The sequence below is a fragment of the Lissotriton helveticus genome, chromosome 1_1 (genome assembly GCF_964261635.1).
Source record: "Lissotriton helveticus chromosome 1_1, aLisHel1.1, whole genome shotgun sequence".
Taxonomy (NCBI): Eukaryota; Metazoa; Chordata; class Amphibia; order Caudata; family Salamandridae; genus Lissotriton; species Lissotriton helveticus.
Genome location: NC_136057.1, coordinates 1,791,779,143 through 1,791,802,014, shown reverse-complemented (window position 1 = coordinate 1,791,802,014; position 22,872 = coordinate 1,791,779,143). Strand labels below are relative to the sequence as shown.

The following is a 22,872-nucleotide window of genomic DNA, read 5'->3' as shown; positions in this document are numbered from 1 at the left end:
TAAAATAAAGCTATAAATCAGTACAATGATTAGAATTCAGGACTCATCACCAAAATCAAGACCTGTCTGCTGATTTCAATGTTTGCAAAATAAAGCTGTAAATTGAAACAATGATTTGAATTCAGGATTCATCTGCTGATTTCAATGTTTGTACTGATTTACAGCTTTATTTTGCAAACACTGAAATGAGGAGATGAGTCCTGATTTCGGAGATGAATCTAGAATTCAAATCATTTTACTGATTTACAGCTTTATTTGGCAATGATTTGAATTCAGGACTCATCTGCTGATTTCAGTGTTTGCAAAATAAAGGTATAACTCATTACCATGATTTGAATTCAGGACTCATCTCTGAAATCAGGACTCATCTGCTGGTTTCAATGTTTGTCAAATAAATCTGTTAATTAGTACCATGATTTGAATTCAGAATTCATCTCTGAAAGCAGGACTCAACTACTGAATTCAATGTTTGCCAAATAAAGCTATTAATCAGTACCATGATTTGAATTCAGAACTCATCTCTGAAATCAGGACTCATCTGCTGGTTTCAATGTTTGCTTTTTAAAATATATATATATATTTATTAGATTTTAAAATAGTTTTGTCCCTTGAATAAAGCCTGAACACAAACCGATATTACTGCTAATACAGCAAGACCTGGGGCATTGACAGATCTGTAAAAAAACAGACGATAGCAATAACCATACAACTAGCAACACAGTAATCAATGTGTTAGAAATGGGTTTTCTAGCTGGCTGAGACTTGCGCTAAAGCGAGGCAGAAACCACCACTCTAGTCAGGATAAGGGAGTTACACTTCTAAAATAACCCCTGCTCATCCCCTTGGTAGCTTGGCACGAGCAGCCAGGCTCATCTTGGAGGCAGTGTGTAAAGCATTTGCACATAACCAACAGTAAAACAGGGTACGCACTACAAAGGGACACCACACCAGTTTAGAAAAAATATCCAATTTTTATATACTTAAGACAAGACCAAATACAATAAAAATCCACAATACTTTATTTAAAAGTTCACATTTCCAAAAATATGCTGATTAAAAAGAATTCCTTGTGTGGGTAGCTCCATCTGGGCTACCACCATGTCGTGAACAGCAAATACAACAGTTCTGGCTGGTCGCGGGCCAGCTACGTTGTCGGGAAGACCTGCAAACAGAACCTGTGAGAAATGCAGGGCGCTGAGACCCTTGAAATCACTCGCGTTGCAGGTCGAGCTCCTCTCTGGTGGAATCAGGAGCGCCGGCAGGCGTTGGGTGCTGCGGTGTGAAGTGCAGCAGTGCGGCATGAGGTGCCCCCAGGTCATGGTGCGAGCAGCGGCTCGGTGGCGGCGTCAGATGGCATCATCGGTGATACCAGGGTCGCGGTGTGAGATGCAGGCGGTGCTCGCCACGGTGCTAGCAAGCCATGGTGCAAGCAGCGGCGGCGTCGTTGCTGAAGCACTGTCGTCGGCTGACGAACTGGAGTCGATGGTGCCGGTAGGCCAAGGCTGCTGTGCGGGATGAGGGCGGTGCATCATGTGACTTACGAGTGGTGCCCTCGAACCACGGTGCAAGAAACGGCATCGATTTCGGTGGGAAGTGGCGTCATCGGTGAGAGAAAGGTTGCGGTGCGGCGGTGCTCTCTGCGGTGCCAAAGCTTCGGCGTGAAGCAAGTTAGTGCAGAGTACGGTGCCCACAGGTCACGGTGCAAGCAGTGGCTCGGTGGCGGCGTCAACAGGCATCGTCGGTGAGACCAAGGTCGCTGTGCGGCGTTGCGACAGTGCTCTCTGCGGTGTCAAAGCTTCAGCCTGAAACGAGGCGGTGATGAGTGCTGTTCACCCAGGTCGCGGTGCAAGCAGCAGCTCAGTGGCGGCATGAACAGGCGTCATCGGTGAGACCAAGGTTGCGTTGCGGCGGTGCCCTCTGCGGTGCCTTCAGGCCACAGAGTGGGCAGCGGTGTCGTAGACATTGAGTTGCTTTTCCTCTGTTTGCAGCACAAAACACAGTCCCCAGTGCTGCGGGCAGAAGAGCTTGAAGTCTGTGTTGTTCCTGAGACTTCGTGAACAGGGGCAAGCTCTACCTCAAGCCCTTGGAGAGACTCACAAATTGGATTGAAGAAAGTCCACTCCAGGCCTTTCACTGCCCAAGACAGAAGCAGCCACTGCAGGTCAGCCCAGCAAAGCACGCAGCAAAGCGGTCGTTCCTTTTAGCAGCTTCTCCGGCTCTTCTTCTGTGCAGTTTTCTTGATCCAGATGAGTTCTAAAGTTCAGGGGTCTGGGGGCCAGTATTTATGTCCAAAAATCCTTGGATCTTTCAGGCAGATGGTGTCTGTGCCCGGCCAGAACCAGTTGGTCCTTCTCTGGTGTACATTCCTGGTAGAAGGTGGAGACGGCATTTGTCAGAGGCAGACCAGGCCCTTTGAGGTGCAAGGAAATCTCCTCCCCATTCCCCCCTCGTAGCCCAGGTCTATTCAGCCCTTTCCTGACCTACCTAGACTATCTGGAGCCCCTCCGCCCCCCCAGCCTTCTGTCATCCAAAACCCAGACAGGCAATCCACATTCCATAGAGGCACACGGGATGACTGAGCAAGAAGATACCCACTTTCTAAAAGTGGTATTTTCAAACGCAGAATGTAAAAATCACCTTCCCTAAAAGATGCATCTTTAGTTTCTGAGTTCAGGCATACTAAATTTTCTTTTCTTACCGAATTCCCTGGGCCAGTTATGTTTATAAGATGTTATAAACAACCCTCCCATTCTATCCTATGGGGAACTGGTAGCCTTGCAATAGTGAAAAACGAAATTGGCTGTAATTCACCATTAGGACATTCCACAGACACCAGGGCATGTCCTACCTTTCACACACATTGCACCCTGCCCACAAAAAAAGGGAAGGTTAGGGACGGCCAGTGTGTGCACTGGCCTAATCGGCATGGCAGTTACAAACTGCGCGCAGACTCCGCAATGGTAGGTCTGAGTTACTGTTTTCAGGGCTACTCACGGGGGTGGCACAACCAGTGCTGCAGGCCCCCGTGTAGCATTTGATTCACCTGCCCTGGCACATGCAGTGCACTTTACTAGGGTCAAACAGGTAAATCAAATATCCAATCATGGAAACACCAATCCATAACACAATTGACACAGAGAGCGCCTGCACTTTACCACTAATTGGCAGTGCTAAAAGTGCGCAGAAACGTTACACCAGCAAAAACAGGTCAAAACCGGGACCAGAAAACAAAGAAAGCAAAAACTCAGGGGAAACACGCCAAAAGATGCCAAGTCTAACACAATGATTATACAATTCAACAAAATATGCAGGGCTGTTGAGCCTCCGGACCATATTAAGTAGCTACAGAAAAAGAATGCATACCACTATATTCATATCACAGATATCTTTGAGAAAATGAAATTAATTATTTTCTTATTTCATTTCATTGACAAGGAAAAGCAAATAAACAAATCAAAAATTAGTATAGAGAAACAACAGGGAGATATAGGTAGCCCTCCTAATCTTTTAATCAACCAGATCCACAATCGGAGCCCAGATTCGCTCTCCCAACGCTTTCTTTCTATGACCTCTTAGTTTGTCAATTGAAGATTCGATATTATATACAGCAAATAGCCTTGCATGCTAGTTAGAGAAGGTTGGAGGATCAGCACTAATCCATTGGGAAGTAATACACAAGCGGGTGATAGCCATAGCTATGAACACAAAGCCTGTTTCAGAGCTTACCCTACTACCCGCTTCAGTATTATTCCCTACTCCCAGAATAAGAAGAGCTGGTGTAACAGAGACTGATATCCCCAATGTCGTAGTCAAGAATGTTTCTATATCATGTATAAAAACAGCCAGTTTTGGACAGGAATAAAACATATGTACGGTATCCGCTGGCTGGAGATCACATCTATTATATTTCCCTCCCCTCGTTCCCCTCCATTTGGCAATCTTCGCGGGGGTATAATACAGATCGAAGACTGACATAGAGTGTTGACTCCTGAGGCTCCCCGTAATCAGAATCCGGCTCGCCAGGGACAGGGAGTCCTCAATGTGCATTGCTTCCTCCCCACACTTGCTTGCCCATTTATCGGAGTATGCTACCAAATCATCAGGGAAGGAATCAAGCAAGATATGATAAATCTTTCCTAGCCGAGACTTCTTTTGAACAGCTTCAACAAGGGGTATCTTTTAAAAATTTGAAGATGCCCTGCGCATATTTTCCTCCAAGAAGCTCTGGATCAGCAGATATTTTAAAAAAATCACCCCTACAAAGAACGTTTTCTTCCTGCAGTTTTGTAAATGTTGCAAATTGCCCATCTCTTTAAAAGTCCCCCAGGGAATAAATACCCTTATTAGCCCACTCAAACGTACCCAGATCCCGAAAGATTGACGGCAGTGAACCTATGGCTACAAATGGAGTGTATGCATTCCAATGAGAAATCTTAAGCTTCCTCCGGACCTGTTTCCACACCTTATAAGCTGCTCTCACAATTTTAAATCTGGTCTTTTTACAATAGCTAGGTTCGAGACCGAAACCAAACAGCCCTTAGGTTGGTTCCCCAACCCCAGTTCATATATAGACGGGCTACTCTCCATTGATATATCAGCCTTAGCACTGACTAGTAAGATGGCCATGTGCTGCAAAACAGCGGCCCAATAATAGAGCAGAAAGCTGGGAATAGCCATGCCCCCACGCTCTCTTGGGAGAATCATGCATTTGGATGCTCTTCTGGACCTGCGATAACCCCAAAGAAACTTAAAACATACCCTTTCTAACTTTACAAAACAGGAAGAAGAAAACTCAAGAGGGATGGTCCTAAAAAGATACAGTATTTTGGGTAGAACCGACATCTTAATAACATTACTTCGCCCAAAAAGAGAGGTGTAAGTGATCCAATTTCTTATTAGCTATTTCAATTATGGGACTGATATTTAAGTTGGGTATTCTGTTGACCAAGGCTGTAATTGTAATAACCAAATAGGTAGCCTCTGAAACGACTAGGAAGTCTGGGGGGCAGATCATACCTGAACAGAGAATTTGTGTCTTAACCAGATTCAGCTTGTACCCTGAAAGATAGCCAAGCTGAACTGCTAAATCTTTTACCACTGGAAAGGCAGAGACAACATCGCTCGTAAGAACCGCAAATGTCGTCTGCATATGCCAAAGCCCTATACTCGATCTCCCCAATCCTGACCACTATAATATGGATACTTAGCACAAGTTTTTTTTTTTAAAGGGATCTATATACAGGGCAAAGAGTAGGGGTGAACAAGGCACCTCTGCCTCGTGCTTTGCTGATAGTAAATGGCTTGGAATCCTGCCCTGAGATCAGGATCACCGCCTCAGGAGATAGATACAATGCTTTAACTGCTTATACAAAGCCCCTACCTAACCCCTTCCAACATAGGACAGACCACAGGAATCGCCAGGAGACCCTATTGAACGCTTTCTCAGCATCAAGACGAGAACTCCCAGTGGTGATCCCGTGTTCTGTGCCCAATCAAGAAGGGCTATTACACGGCAGACATGATCCGCCGTGTCCCTTCCTGGGATAAACTCATGCTGCGTAAAGATACCAGAGGGGTAATAACCTTTCCATGTCTAACTGCCAACATTTTCGAAGTTCTGGCTTACCTTTTTTCCTAAAAACAATAATAGTTGTCTTCCGCTAAGAATCAGGAATATGATTTTTTTTTGCGAGCCTGTTCAAATAAGAGCATAATATCCTGCTTAAGTACTTGTCGGAATGTTCTATAAAATTCCAGGGGAATGCATTCTGGACCGACCGCCTTACCCATGGCTAAAGAGGTTATTGCAAGGTCTATTTCTTCCCATGTAAGCTGAGCTTCAAGTGCCTCATTTTGTTTCCGAGTGACCTTCATTGTTTCGATATCATTAAAAAAAATCTTCCAGAGAGTCTATCCCTGTCACGGCAGGTCCCTCAGCATAAAGTTGACTATAAAAATTCTGAAAGACATTCAGAATTCCTGCCGGGGAATCCTGGACCTGCCCTGCATGATCCTTAATTTTGCAAACATGATTGGCTACTTCACGCTCCACGTTTGGCTAAAACCCTGCCTGTGTTGAACCCCAGCTCATATGACTCAGCCCTCCGCTTCATATATTTGGCTGCCACCTCCACGCTGATGACATTGCTCTATGCTTGTACCCCCCTGGATTCTACTCATTAATTCACACTCCATTGACCTTAGTTGTTCTACCCAGTTTTTGATTTTTTCCTGTATTGATTTTTGACGGGCTATGGAAAAGCTCAGTTTCCTCTCGGACAGATGCTTTAAAAGCATCCCACACAGTACAGACTGAGGCTGTATTGCGATTAAGAGAAAAATTCCTCAATCCATTCGGCCATATGAGTACATTTTACCGTGTCAAGCAAAAGTTTCCTTTCAAAGGTCCAGGGCTTCTCAACCTTTGAATCTCAACCGTTAAAGGGTTGTGATCTGAGATAATTCTCGGGAAGATCTCAATCTTACTTGCCTCAGCCAATAGCTGGATAGAAAAAAAAGAGTCCAACCGGACTAGTTTATTGTGGGGAGATGAGTAAAATGTGGCGATTTGAGTTTATGACAGCTATCAAACAGCCTATGTTCCTTCACCAATCCTTGAAGAGCGTTAAAAACTCTAACTTTCCTACCTCGATACGGAAAAGTATCACATAGATCAAACTTACTATCTAGATGGATATTAAAACCACTACAGAGTATTAAAGGATGGGCCCATAGGGCAAGTTCAACACTTAGAAAGTTTAGAATATCTGGATAGTCTAAATTAGATCCATAAATTGAGCAAAGTGACATGGGGTATTATTCACTATGATTTCAGCAATAGCCCAGCGGCCCAAATTGTCTACTTTGACTCGTTTACATGAACCCACCCCGCGCCTGGCTAAAATACCCACCCCTTAATTGTTGTGCCTTGCTGGGTACAAGCCAACATTTCAAGCCACAGATCCCTCCGTCACCACATCTTGCTCCACAGTATGTGTGTCTCCTTAAAGACATAACAAATCAATCTGCATATAACGGAGCTGTTTGGCTAGCATGTCCCGCTTTCTCCTGCCATTGAGACCACATATATTAAGTGAGCAGATAAGTAGACTACCCATCATCCTTGTACTTTATATACTCAGGACCACACACTGCATGATGACACAAAACGTTAGGCATAGTAACAAAGCACATTCCAAACTTTCTTATCCATCTAGCAGCACAGTAACAAATCAAAAGAGAAAACAAAGCCCCCAAAACACTCCCCTTCCCCCCACAACCCTGACCTCCCAGCCCTCCCACCAAAACCCCTCCCTCCAACCCACCTTGTGAGGCGTTAGGACCACCGGTCCTCTGTGATGGAGAGCTAAGACCCCCTCTCTCCTGAGCTCTCACCCCCCACCCACGAAAGGAAAAAAGAATCCCCTACACCAATATAGATCCAGAACAGACTTAGAAAAGTCCACCTTTAAGCCAGTGTAAGCCAGCACCAACTTCAGCATGAACATAGGTAAGTCAGAATACTCCCCCTGCCTATCCTACAGTGTGTGCAACAATTCCTTTGCTGAAGCTTCAGAAAGAAAAAAATTTGACTCCCCCTTAAAAATCACTTTCAGCTTAGCAGGGTTAAGCAAGAACACCCGAGCCCCTTTTTACTGAAATCGTGGAATTAATTGGCGAAGCTGCCATCTTTTCTCTACTGGTGCCTGGCAATAGTCAGGTCTCACAAACAAAATCACACCCCTTCCCTACCCTTTTCCTATCTGGCCTAGCTAGATCATACAATGCCTCTCTGGCCAAAAAGTTATTGAGACAAATCAAAATGGCACGTGGCTTTTCAGCGGCTTGACCGGTCTTTTTACGTTGATTGAAAAGAAACCGGCCGGCCATCTGAAGTTCAGTTTTCCAGTCCCATTGCTTCAAATCGGAGAATGTTCTGTAAAAAGTTCTACGACGAACTGGCGAGCATCTGTGCCTTCCTTGCCTTCTGGGATACCCAATATCCGCAGATTATTTCTTCTTGGCCGATTCTTGAGGTCCGTCACTTTCCATAATGTATCTGTCTTCTGGGCTTCCAAGGAGTGAGTGAGAGCCTTTTGCGCTACTAGTTCGTCCTCGAACATGGAGATTCTTGCTTCCGCATCTCCAGTTCTAGCCGCAAAGTCAGAGCAGGTCTTAGCCACCCTGCGTATTGAGTTCTGCAATTTACGGTAAGCCCCCTGGGTACGTGAACTCTCGACATGAGTCTCCTCCCTGTGAGCGAAAATGCTCTAATAAATGGTAGAGAGGGTTATTTCACTAGGCATGGCTTGATCTAAACTTGGGACTCCTAGAGCTGTTGCTCTGTCGGTTACGCCATTTCAAATTATCAAATAAAGCTGTTAATTAGTACCATGATTTGAGTTCAGGATTCATCTCTGAAATCAGGACTCATCTGCTGATTTCAATTTTGCAAAATAAAACTGTAAATTTGAACACTGATTTGAATTCAGGACTCATCTCTGCAATCAAGACTTATCAGTTGATTTCAAGGTTTGTCAAACAAAGCTTTAAATCAGTACAATTATTTGAATTCAGGATTCTTCTGCTAATTTCAATGTTTGCGAAATAAAGCTGTGAATCAGTACAATGATTTGAATTCAGGACTCAGCACCAAAATCAGGACTCATCTGCTGATTTTAATGTTTGTCAAATAAAGCTGTAAATCAGTACAATGATTTGAATTCAGGACTCATCACCGAAATCAGGACTTATCTGCTGATTTCAATGTTTGCAAAATAAAGCTATAAATCAGTACCATGATTTGAATTCAGGACTCATCTGCTGATTTCAATGTTTACCAAATAAAGCTGTGAATCAGTACAATGATTTGAATTCAGGACTCATCAACAAAATCAGGATTCGTCTGATGATTTCAATGTTTGCAAAATAAAGCTGTAAATTAGAACGATGATTTGAATTCAGGGTTCATCTGCTCATTTCAGTGCCTGCAAAATAAAGCTATAATACAGTACCATGATTTAAGTTCAGGATTCATCTCTGAAATCAGGACATCTGCTGATTTCAATGTTTGCAAAATAAAACTGTAAATTTAAACACTGATTTGAATTCAGGACTCATCTCTGTAATCAAGTCTCATCAGCTGATTTCAATGTTTGTCAAACAAAGCTTTAAATCAGTACAATGATTTGAATTCAGGCGTCATCTGCTGATTTCAATGTTTGCAAAATAAAACTGTGAATCAGTATAATGATTTGAATTCAGGACTCATCACCAAAATCAGGACTCATCTGCTGATTTCAATTTTTGCAAAATAGAGCTGTAAATTGAAATGATGATTTGAATTCAGGATTCATCTCCGAAATCAGGACTCATCTGCTGATTTGCGTGTTTACAAATTATAGCTATAAATCAGTACCATTATTTGAATGCAGGACTAATCTCTGCAATCAGGACTCATCTGCTAATTTCACTGTTTGTCAAAAAGGTGCAAATAAGTACAATGATTTGAAATCAGGACTCATCTGTTGATTTAAATGTTTGTCAAATAAGGCTGTTAATTAGTATCATGATTTGAGTTCAGGATTCATCTCTGAAATCAGGACTCATCTGCTGATTTCAATGTTTGCCAAATAAATCTGTTAATCAGTACCATGATTTGAATTCAGGACTCATCTCTGAAATCAGGACTCATCTGTTGATTTCAATGTTGGTCAAATAAGGCTGTTAATTAGTACCATGATTTGAGTTCAGGATTCATCTCTGAAATCAGGACTCATCTGCTAATTTCAATGTTTGCCAAATTAAGCTGTTAATCAGTACCATGATTTGAATTCAGGACTCAACACCGAAATCAGGACTCATCTGCTGATTTCACTGTTTGCAAAATTAGGCTGTAAATTGGAACGATGATTTGAATTCAGGACTCATCTCTGCAAACAGGACTGATCTGCTAATTTCAATGTTTGCAAAATAAAGATGTAAATTGGAACGATGATTTGAATTCAGGATTCATCTCCAAAATCAGGACTCACCTGCTGATTTCAGTGTTTGCCAAATAAAGCTGTGAATCAGTACAATGATTTCAATTCAGGACTCATCACCGAAATCGACTTGTCTGCTGATTTTAATGTTTGCAAAATAAAGCTGTTAATCAGTACCATGATTTGAATTCAGGGCTCATCTCTGCAACCAGGCCTCATCTGCTGATTTCAATGCTTGTCAAATAAAGCTGTAAATCAGTAAAATGATTTGAATTCAGGACTCATCTCTGAAATCAGGACTCATCTGTTGATTTCAATGTTGGTCAAATAAGGCTGTTAATTAGTACCATGATTTGAGTTCAGGATTCATCTCTGAAATCAGGACTCATCTGCTAATTTCAATGTTTGCCAAATTAAGCTGTTAATCAGTACCATGATTTGAATTCAGGACTCAACACCGAAATCAGGACTCATCTGCTGATTTCACTGTTTGCAAAATTAGGCTGTAAATTGGAACGATGATTTGAATTCAGGACTCATCTCTGCAAACAGGACTGATCTGCTAATTTCAATGTTTGCAAAATAAAGATGTAAATTGGAACGATGATTTGAATTCAGGATTCATCTCCAAAATCAGGACTCACCTGCTGATTTCAGTGTTTGCCAAATAAAGCTGTGAATCAGTACAATGATTTCAATTCAGGACTCATCACCGAAATCGACTTGTCTGCTGATTTTAATGTTTGCAAAATAAAGCTGTTAATCAGTACCATGATTTGAATTCAGGGCTCATCTCTGCAACCAGGCCTCATCTGCTGATTTCAATGCTTGTCAAATAAAGCTGTAAATCAGTAAAATGATTTGAATTCAGGACTCTTCACGGAAATCAGGACTCATCTGCGGATTTCAATGTTTACAAAATAAAGCTGTAAATTGGAACAATGATTTGAGTTCAAGATTCATCTGCTGACTTCAATGTTTCTACTGATTTACAGCTTTATTTTGCAAACACTGAAATGATCAGATGAGTCCTGATTTCGAAGATGAATCTTGAATTCAAATCATTGTACTTATTTACAGCATTATTTGGTAATGATTTGAATTCAGGACTCGTTACCGAAATCATGACTCATCTGCTGATTTTAGTGTTTGCAAAATAAAGGTATAAATCATTACCATGATTTGAATTCAGGACTCATCTCCTGATTTCAGTGTTTGCAAAATAAAGCTTTAAATCAGTGCCATGATGTTAATTCAGGACTCATCTCTGAAATCAGGACTCAACTGCTGAATTCAATGTTTGCCAAATAAAGCTGTTAATCAGTACCACGATTTGAATTCAGGACTCATCTCTGAAATCAGGACTCATCTGCTGCTTTCAATGTTTGCAAAATGAAGCTTTAATCAGTGCCACAATTTGAATTGAGGACTCCTCTCTGCAATCTGACTCATCTGCTGATAGCAATATTTACAAAATAAAGCAGTAAATTGCACAATGATTTGAAATCTGGACTCATTCTAATATCAGGACTCATCTACTGACTTCAGTGGTTCAAAATAATGCTATAAATCACTATGATGATTACAAATCAGGACTCATCTGTTAATTTTACTGTTTGCCAAATAAAGTTGTGTTTCAGCATGGTGATTTGAAATCAGCACTCATTTCTAAAAGTAGAACTACTCTACTGATTTCATTGTTTGCCAAATAAAGTTGTAAATCAACAAAATTAATTGTATTCAGGGTTCATTCCGGGCATCACGACTCATCTGCTGATTGCAGTGTTTGAAAAAAAAAGTAAAACATTTTTAAAAAGCTGTACATTGGTACAATGATTTAAGTTCATAACATCTCCAAAATCAGGGTTCATGTTCTGATTTCAATGTTTATCAAAAAAAATATGTTGATATCTGTGTTTGCAAAATAAAGCTGTAAATTCATATGCTGATTTGAATTTAGGACTCATTGGCTGGCTCCAATGTTTGCAAAATAAAGTTGTAAATAACAAGCTGAATTAAATTCAGGATTCCTCGTCTTTATTGGCTCTCATCCCCTGCAATCAAGACTTTGTCCTTAAATAAAAACTCAGCTGCTGATTTCAGTGTCTGGAAAACAAGGTTGTAAATTAGGATGAAATGAATTTACTAAATCAGGACTTCACTTATGTTTTATTCAGTGTTCATAAATAAGTAGGCAAATTCAAATCAAGGGTGCAGTACAGTGAACAGAATTCCAATGTGTGGCTACTTCTTTAAAAAAAAAAATTAGGTTTTCCTTTGACAATGTAATTTTGTGATGGTCAAAGTGAGACCGTGCAAGACAGTAAACCATGTTTTGCTATAAGAATAAAAACCAAAGCCATTAATTAGAAACATGTTATTCATAACCATATAGATTATTTATTTTTGTCAGCTTCTAAACACCATGAAGAAACATAATGCAGTTTTTGTAGAATGGTAGGTGGTCTGGTCATTCTCTGTGATGACTGACTGCTCGATTTCCAGGTCCTCATGTGGTCTGTTCATCTCCTGTGGCTCTCTTTTCTCTCTGCAGCTCCTGTGAAAGAGTGAGGAGACATTCTCAGCATTGAACTCGTCTCTGTAATTCAAAGATGCAAACAGTCTGCCCTCAATAAAAGGGAAGCATTGATGCCAAACATGCAGTGAATCTGGTTTTGAAATAGTGATGCCATTGGAGTACATCACAATAGTACTGAAAACACGTGTGTATATATATATATATATATATATATATATATATGTTTTTTAAAACACAGAAAACAACAAAGGTTAAAGGGATGTTATAGATTGTTGAAAATGTCAGTTAAAATATACTGCTTTACACTAACAAAACTATTGAAATTCACCACATATAGTTATCTCAAATATTTATAGCTTGTGCTCTAAAGTAACTATAACTCGTGCCATCGCCATGCACAGTTTTGTCATCAATGATGTAATTTCAAATGCTGCAGTGAAATCATCAATGGTGTCATAGAACATGACATGTGATGTAATTGTGGTGCATGATGAGGGCACGAGTTGTAGGTTCGTGAAGATTCAGCAAACGGTGCCAGTTATTAAGGAGGGAGAGGGGGAGGGAGGTAGGGAGAGGGAGGGGGAGGGTGAGAGGGAGGGTGAGAGGGAGAGAGAGCAAGAGAGAGAGAGAGAGAGAGCGAGAGAGCGAGAGAGCGAGAGAGAACACACCACTGGGTAGTTATTGCTAGGTCTGCGTTTCTGGTTTCTTAGCAACTGTTGAGCCATTTAATAAATCTTCATGAAACTCACCAAAAAAGTGCTTTTCTTTGCATAGTTTCTTCATGGAAAGATTCGGGGTGATCCGTCAAGCAGGGAGCCAAGAAAAGGGATGCAGAGGGTTCCAAAATGCAAACCCCCCATGTAGTTTTGGTTGAGATTTTTTTAAAGGGCTACAGCAAAAACGCATTAATGGAATTATACTAAGATTGGGAGGAAACTAGATCTTGGTCCAGGAAGTGTGCTTTTTGTAATCTGATTTTAATCCGTTCATTAGTTTAGAAGAATTTAAGGTACACAAATTTTTGTTTTACGGGATGGTTATGTCGGAGGGACAATTGAGAGACCCTGCACCCAAACGTCCGTTGAACACACAGGCCATGAGCAGTGAAGGGTTGGCAACCGGACCTGGTCCACAGTGGGCAGGTTGGCTGCCTGCGGGGGGGTTTGGACACAGGCTCAGCAGTTTGATCAATCCCACGCCAAAGACCATGCGTTGCAGGGACTGGCTTCCCCCAAGGGTTGGATGCAGGGCCTGCCACACGCCAGTCTCTGCAGCAAACCCCACGTAGATTGACAAAGGCTGCAAGCGTCATAGGGTTAGCTTCATGTACGGTATTAAATATTACTTTACGTTTAAAAAAATAAATAGTAAAACCCCAGAAATTACCTGAAAAAAACAACAGTCAAAGTGATGTTATAAGTTAGGAATTGGGAGAGTAGTTGGCCTAACGGCTAGGGTGGTCGACCTTGAATCGGGTGAAGCGGGTTCTAGTCTCGGCAATGGCGCTGAACATCCTGTGATTCTGGGTAAATCACTTAATCTGCCCGTGCCTAACAAAAATGAACGTGTCCTGATGTAACGCAACTGTTGCTATGTAAAGCACTCTGATACTCGATACTGGGTCAAGTTCGCGCTATACAAAATTCATTAAAAAAATTATGTCTTACTTTACATTAAAAAAAAAACACCACTGAAATTCACCAGTTATTGGTATCTGAAGTAACTATAACTTGTGCCCTAAAGTAATTATAACTTGCGCCCTCGCCATGCAATGATTACAACCTCACATACTATAACAATCATGACGTGTTCAGTGGTATCATTGATAGCAATACAGATCACAACTGAACTGACTTCTTTGATGACCACACTGTACATTCAGGGGGCGCAAGTTATAGTTACTTTGGAGAATGGGTTATAGTTACTTGAGGTAACTATAACTGGTTAATTTAAATGGTTTTTTTAATTTTAAAACGTGAAGTTTGTCCACCAATACATCTCCAGTGCACTCATCTACACATACAAAATGTGTTCCTTCCCCCTCTACACAGATACAAGAAGTTTCAAAACCTCGATTCTGTGCCCTATAAACATCTACATCTAGGACATATATGAGTTTTTTCCCAATGCTTCTATACTTGTATGTATAGGAGAATCAAGTGCATGTATATATTTAATAAGCCACCATATATATTGTGTGACTTTTCCATCATAGTCCGAACATTGGCAAGTGACTTATATTCCGTAAGGTGTGATACAGTTGACTGAACCCACATGATCCCAGACCTATATATTCCATAATGCAATCCTATCTCCCTTGTGGTTGCTCTTTTGACTTCTGGGTGGATCTTGTAAAGCACTCTCTGGTGGCTTTGCCGAGCCGCCACTGTGGTTTGGGGAAACATTACTGCTGTGTAGACTTCATATAGCCCCTTGGCACTGGTATTATTTTTACTTTACAGTGCCTTCAGGTAGTTAGTAGTTAAACAGGTTGGATTATATACACACTTGAAGGAATTTTATTTGCCACAGGGTTGGACTCCAAATAATATATACAATGCGGACCTCATTGACATTCATCAACAATGGTTTCTATGTATTTCACAGTCAACATTAAAGATGGTAAGAGCCTGTCTAGGCACCTGCATATATATTTTTGCATTCTCTGCAACTTTCCATGGTTATACCCAGCAGTGGGTGATGCACCGTGCATTGGCTTCAAGCCTGCACATCACTCAATTATTGCCATGTAGGTCAACTTACAACCAATACGCTTTCAACTATGTAGCATAGCACCAAAGCAAATCCAAGAACCTTCAGAATGCTTCACAATCTTGTTGTGGCTATGAAGTACTATATAAATGCAAATTGTGGCTGTGGAACTTCAAAGTTGGTGTGGTGTAAGAGCTACTCCTAAATTTGCCCGAACGATTGAGCATAGTTGCTCCACGGTGATTTGGCGGGAATGAAAGAGGTTGCATGAGATAGTGAGTGCATCTCGTGTAGAACCAGCAGGCTCTTTCCCTTACCCTTACAGACCAAGGAAGGCATGACAGATATCCAGACAGCCCCTGACCGGTTGACACCCAAGGGATAACTGTGCCTGAAAAATCCATGAGAATGAGTGTCCCTGATAATGTCTGAGACACCATAGGCTTCACATAGAGACTCACCCACAACGGGTGCAAGTGAGACATCCAGAGACCTGTGCCAGAGGCTGAAAGTATGACTCTCAAAGGACCGTGCCTGGGAGTGAGTCAAAGTGCCTGAGACTCCAATACTACTTCCAAGATATGGTGGTGCCTGGGTCCAAGACACCCTGAAGACTCAAAATCTGACAACCATAGAGACTGTACCTGAGACGCCGTGGTAACTGTGCCTGAGATGCTCAAGTGACTCAGACTAAGACACTGGTGGACTCTGATTGAAAATTAGATACCTGGAGGACTGTGCCTGGGATTGAGACATCCGGAGGATGACCACGGCAGAGACAGCCAGAATGAGTTCCAAAACAACCTGATAATTGTGTATCTGGCAATCTGACTAATCAGACTGAGACACCCATCAAGGCTATCTCTGAGTCTGACACACCCTAGGGAGCTCTGTCTGAGAGAGCCACGTTGTGTAGTAAACACTGCTTTGCAGAATAATTTGGATATGTATTTATTCAATCTGATTATATCTGGCTGCCACTCCTGTGCATGGGCGTCCTTCCTCCAACATGCAGAGAGGAGTTGGTGTAACAGCTAGGGCGGTCAACCTCAAATCTGGGGAACCGGGATTCGAGTCTTTGCAAGCATGCGCAACATCCTGTGAATCTGGGAAAATCCCTTAATCTCCCTGTGTCTAACAAAAATGAATGTGTCCTCATTTAACGCAACTGGTGTTTGTGTAAAGCGCTCTGGTACCTGGTACCTGATACCTTTGAGTCAAGTTTGCACTATATAGAACTCCGTAAACAAATTAAAAAAACTACCTGGAATGGAATTCCCCAAACCACAGGAATCCATTCCACATTCCAATTAACATAGCACCACAACACATCAAACCTTTTCCCCCCATAAATAAAAACACACACAAAATACATTGACAAAAACACAATGATAACATTCCAATAAGACTAAACTATGTTATACTTGAGATACAACAGAACTTTACCACTAAACCATGCTATTTACTATTGGGATCTAAAATGATGTGTAACTTTTTCTGGTCAAAGCATCCCAATACTGGTGGTCCTGTCTTAGCCACATATAACTTACCACACATTTTCCTGTTTTTGAACTGGAACGTAAACCACCTATACCCAACATGTCGATTTTTTACACTACTATAACCCTCCGGATGTATGTCAGGTTCTAACAATTTATCACCAACCTTCTCTACAAAAAAGGATATCCAAATTTCTTTGTTAATAATGTTGTTCGGCAAACTGGAGTATGCAAAAATATTCTCATCCACCCCACCAATAGTCATCCAGCATTCAGTTTTGTTCTTGCATGTGGTATGAATAATGTTTAACATAAGGTTATTACGAACATTCATTACTAAATCGATTTCTGAGATTTTACATTCTAACTCACATTCTGGATCATTATTACATCGATCTATACTCTCATCACTCACACATGTATTTTTTTCCTGCACACTTTTGCAAAATGCCCCAAAATGCAACAATTATTTGTCTAGCTGCGGGACAACCTCCGCTGCATGCCAAATGATCTTTGCTGTCACAGCGATAACATCTAGCCTGTTCCTTCAAATTCGTTTTGTCTTTGCTGAATTTAGAGGACACTTTTTTTCTACACTAACATTGACTTTTCCCACCACATCCGTATCTTGAGTGCCCTGTTTGAGAGCCACCGTGCATATACTCAAAATTTCCGATTGCCTATGATGGTAAGAACCTCTTCTAAAGCAGCATCACCACTGACCCAAAGCCGCTCCTGAATAGCGAGATTACAAATATGCATGACCACCTGATCAAATCCTTATGAAGATTTTCAAACTTGCAATCCAACGCCAATTTTTTTTAATTTCAGAAACATATTCATTCACAAAATTCTAACTTGCCTTGTTTCCTCTCCAAAAACGTGGCTTCTGTAATTCCGATGCAAACCTTAGGTGCACAGTAATGATTAAGATCGTATATTGCTATAACAAAAACATTTAGTATGAGCCGAAGCAGATGCCTTTGTCATCTGATAGTACACTTTTAACCCTTGAGGCCCCAAAGAGTGCAACAAAATCCCTTTCTTTAGCTCTGGAGACATTTAGCATGATTCATCTCCAGCCGCAATATATGAAGTAAACTTTCCATTCTGCCCACCTTAAGGAAGGCACCAAACTGGACAACCAAAAGGTCTGAGGAGGACTTATGCTAAAACTTTGTGAGCTGATGTTGTGAATTATTGTTTTTGTCCAGTGTCGATCCTTTACCATCAAAGTTAGAGCATAGGATACCCACCTTCACAATTCCACAGTTGCCATAAGTCACAGTAAATATCTCACCTTAATCATGGCATTCAGAGAACCCACAGAAACCAATTGCATTATAAATGAATAATTGCAAGTAATTGGTAATAATTATGGAACAAAATGTGTCCACTTTTGGCAAATCACCACTCCGATGAAATTAACATGACGTTCCAGCAATGCCACATCCAAAATGCTTAAACCAGCAAATCTGCCCAATTAAAATGGCCTACACGCAAGGTCCCGTGGCGTGACCCTATGTGATGACATCAGCAACGAGCAGAAGTCGTGGTTCCGAAGACACATGAAGCAATAATAATGAATGCACACCTTTCAAAAGGCAACAACGGTCAGAGTTAAGCGGTTGCCAAATTTAAAAGTCTGTGGAAGTCTCACCACCTAGGGTCTGTGCGCCCAACACGAATACAATGTCCAGAGGAAGCCGTACTTCCAAAATGAAATTCACTTTGCAGCAGACAAAATACCAAAGTTGGTTTCACCCAAGAATGGTATTACGCAGGGTTCCTAATTCCTCTAGCCACGGTTTTGCAGTAAACACTCCTTCACACAGAGAAATTTGGATAAGTATTTATTCCGTCTGAGGAGGACCAGGCTGCCACAATGGTGCATGGGCATCCTTCCTTCGAATGCCTTTATTCCCTAAGTCACAGGAATCCATCCCACATTCCAGTTAACATAGCAACACAACTAGCCATCTGGAGAACTTAGACCAGGAGTGAGACATCCAGCGTGTGACTGTGCCTGAGACACCAAATACTGTTTCCAAAACAACCTGGCGACCACGTCTGTCACACCCAAGTTTTCAGAAAGGGGACAGAAACAGTGTCCGAGACATCCAGAAGACAGTGCCTAAGAGTGCAAATGAGTGTCCGGCTGGGAGGGATTCATCCTCTGGTTGTCTTACTTCCAGATTACCGTGCTTGGAAAACTCAGGACTGTTTCCAGATGCTAGTGATTGTGTACCAATAGACAGACTCAGCGTGTCAGCGACATGCAGATATTGTGCTGGGGAGGCCCATGGAGTGAACCATCGGTAATATGCAAAAAAAGATCTTCTTTCACAAAATGTTTAATGTAGGATAGGTCAGGTCATCGGAAAACAAAAAAAGAACTTCAAATAAATCCAGATTTATGTGACATGGCAGACTTTGAAAGAACACTCGTGAGGACTTTTCAGTGACTAAGGCACACTGACTACAAGTAAGGCAAAGCCCTCAGGTTTCCCAGTTCCATGTGTGAGCAGCTCATTAAGTCCTGGGGTTCTCTTTTTTTTTTACAGATCAGCTTTCAGAATGCAAAGGGCTCAGTGATCTGGGACATTTTTCAGCTCCATGAAGGGCTTGCCTCAAGACCATGGCTATACTTGGGATGAAAAAGATGTTGGGGCTCTAAAAGGGACATAGCCAAACAGGAGTAACTAGAAATCTTTTCAAGAAGTGAGGCTTATGTAACAAAGAGCTTGGCCGAAGAGAGATGAATGAGAAGTTTGTGCTCTTAAAATTCATAAAGAGCTTTAATCAACAAAGAATAAATCAAATCAGAAAGGACCAATAATTCACTAGCTCAGTTGCCACTTTGTGCAGCAGCAAGTGTCTCTATTTAGGCAAGGGATTGTCTGGAGCAGTAGCTCTTAACCTGGTTTCTGGCACACTGGGGAGGGGTGGGTTAGCGAAGCTACTCTGGGTTCACGACTGCTAAGAAAATGAAATCATATTAACAGATCAATAATAAGTACAGAAATAGAGAAGCAATATGTAAAAACAGAAGATGCTAACACGTTCTCTAAATGTGACGGAATTTGAAATTGGAGGCTAACAATTAAGTTAGTAGCCTCATATTTATTGGTGGGAGCGGAGCAAGTGCATCACACAGAAAATAGTATGGACTTGGAGTGGACTCCACTGAATTTAGAAAAACTCCAACATACCCATTAAAATATTTTTATTTTATTTTATTTAATATGTGTTTGCTAAATAAATAAAATATCTAGGGCCGGATGTAGGTAATTCCTATTTACCGACTCATACCGAATCGGTATTTAAGAGTCGGTAAATAGGAAGGAGGCAGATGTAGGTAAAAAATTACCGATTCGGTAAGAGTCGGTATTTACCGAATCTGTAAATACCGATTCAGTATTTCACATTGATTCCTATGGGCCTTGAAGCCCATAGGAATCAATGTGAAATACCGATTCGGTATTTACAGATTCGGTAAATACCGAATCCTGCAAGGGTGCAGGGGGTGTCACTTTGACACCCTCTAGCACCCCAAGTACAGGCATGTGTGCCATGTGGCACACATACATGCCCTAAGGGCATGTCTGTGTGTCAGATGGCACAGGTGTGCATGCACAGATGTGCATGCACACCTGAATTCGGTATTTTACCACCCAATAGGATTGGGTGGTAAAATACCGACTCTTAAGGGCCTGTGGCACTCTTAGGAGTGTCACCTACATATGGATTTACAGATTCGGTATATTTACAGATTCGGTAAAATACCGAAGTGGTAAATTTACCGAATCGGTAAATATACCGATTCTGTAAATTCAGACCCACCTACATCTCAAAAGCCAAATACCGGTCGGTAACGGCCGAAATCGGCCGTTACCGACCGGTATTTGGCGACCTACATCTGGCCCTTAGTCATTTGTGTATTTGTTTGATGAACGCTTGTTTGTGTATTTTTTGTCTATTTTTTTGCGGGTTGAAATCATCAAAAATGTGTCCGCCGGGGATATTCGGCTTCCAGTAATAAATGACTCATAGGGGTTCCTCGGATCCCAATAATGACTCAGTGGGGGTTCCCGGATTCCGATAATGATTCAGTGGGGGTACCTGGGTTCCAGAAATGTTTGAGAAGGGGTTCACAGAACCCAAACGGGTGACAACCACTAGTAAAGAGTATTCAGCGCTAACTCTGGGGAAAAACTAGTGTTTATTGGTATGGCATTACTGCACCTGTGCTTAGCATATGCCTGGTTGGACCCCAATCCACCAGGTTTTCAACAATGGCTCTCTCGACTTATGGCAAATTATAACTTGGAAAAAGCTATTTATGCAAGGAGGGGACAGCACTTCCGAAGGAAAGGCGAAGAAATCTGGGCGCCACTGACTAGATGGTTAGCGAACTATGAGTGACTGATTAAAAGTTTCATTTGAATTTGTACTTGAATTTGGGAGAGCAATCGGAAGGTGACCAACCCCCTGAGGGTGGGGGAGGAGAGGCGAGGAGGGAAGGTAAAGGGGGGGGGCGGAAAATATGAATGCAATACCTTTTCATTTTTTCTTTATTGCTGTGCTCTTTATAGGATTTACAAAGGTGTATCATATTGTTTAGTCTAGCGACATTTTTTTGCATTAGTAAAAAGATTTAAAAAAAAAAAAAGAGTACTCCGCTCTAGTGCTTCTAATTTCATGTAGAATTATTCTCAGAATCCATGCTAAATAACCACCGTAGCAAAGGGTGTGGATATAGCCCTAACTACACCTTACCAATGGCAAACTATGCACTATACAAACGTTAAATAACAACAATAACTAACAAAAGCGTTATCATAACATGTTGTAGTCTTGCTTTACACTCTGTAACCCTTTTGTACCTAGCAACATTTAACGAATCACAATATTATGCAGCTTTCCTGTGGATGTGCAGACTGGTGTGACGTTAAATTTCTGCCTGCTGTGCTTTCTGTTTGCAATTGTTTGCAAACTGCCAAACAAATCCTGTTATCATATGTGCAGCATTGTATAGAGATGTAGTGCTGTAATCAAAGCCAAAAAGGACCTAATTTGCCTCATTTTTTAGGGTTGAACGTGAAATGAAAGCATTAGGTAATTACACATTAAGAGCTGTGCAGGCTATATAACCTGGTTTGGGGCGTTCACCTGACCTGATCACTGACAGCAGAGGCGTTTTGGTCTTATTTGGTATGCTGGTTTGTTCATCAGACCTGGAAGTATTCTGTTTACACAAAGCACTGAACCTGTATTAATCAGCAATCCCGGCTCACACACAGAAGTTCTAAACTTTTTTAGGTCTATGAAGGTCAAGAGGACCGAAATGCATTGGGTGGCGTTACTGGAACTTTGTGAAGGACACGACATTTCAAGTGTTTTTGAATAGGCCTGGATGGGTAATTCTAAAATATGCAAAACGCACAGGAAATGAATTTCATGCTTTTGACGTGATTGATGAACTTGGATTAAAACATGGAATAAAGTGGATTACTTTCTGAATACTTTGGGATTAAGAGTATTAAATGAAATACCAAATGTGTATCTGGCTGTGCAACTCAGTGCGGACCCACAAATCATGGGCCATCTTAGCTTTGTTCTTTTAACATATTTTTTTAATCATTCAACTTTGTAGTGAGTGTTCATGCCACATCAGTCATGTCTGAGAAGCAAAAATCATACTACGTGAGAGAGCGCTCCCAACTTCCGAACCCTATAAATCTCCCATGGCTATGGGGGGAGCAACAGTAGCAGGTCCTTCCTCAGCACTAATCCGGTCATTCGCAACAACAGCAAGCATTGGCAAAGCCAAAAGGTCAGGGCAATGTGAGAGTTATTAGCGTTGTCAATGTCTTTTAGCCATGTTGTATAGTAGCACGACTACTGTTCAGCTAAGCAGAAAGTCCCTGAAAAAAGTGCTATGACGTGGCCAGCGCTGAACTTGTCATAGCATGTTTTTATCTGGCAGCAGGGTTGAGAAAAGCAAGAGAGCACAGAGGCGGGGCAAACAACCCAACACGGGAGGGAGTGGTCGACGGGTGGGGAGAAGGTAAATTAAGAGGCATTTAGTATTTGCTTAAACGTTTCCCACAATTTGCATTAATGGTACAAGCCTCAT

The 22,872-nt window shown here is 41.6% G+C and overlaps 1 protein-coding gene across 3 annotated transcripts in view; it reads right to left on the bottom strand.

Annotated features, from left to right (window-relative positions):
* Window positions 1-12,140: 12,140 nt before the first annotated feature.
* MCHR1 (melanin concentrating hormone receptor 1) overlaps window positions 12,141-22,872 on the bottom strand; it is a 165,569-nt gene continuing 154,837 nt past the window's right edge. For 2 of the 3 annotated variants that reach the window (XM_078659193.1, XM_078659194.1), the window contains one exon: window positions 12,255-12,540. The gene's annotated coding sequence lies outside the window, so the exon portion shown is untranslated. Of the gene's footprint in view, window positions 12,541-22,872 lie in introns of all 3 variants that reach the window. The other variant, XM_078659195.1, reaches the window with a different exon arrangement.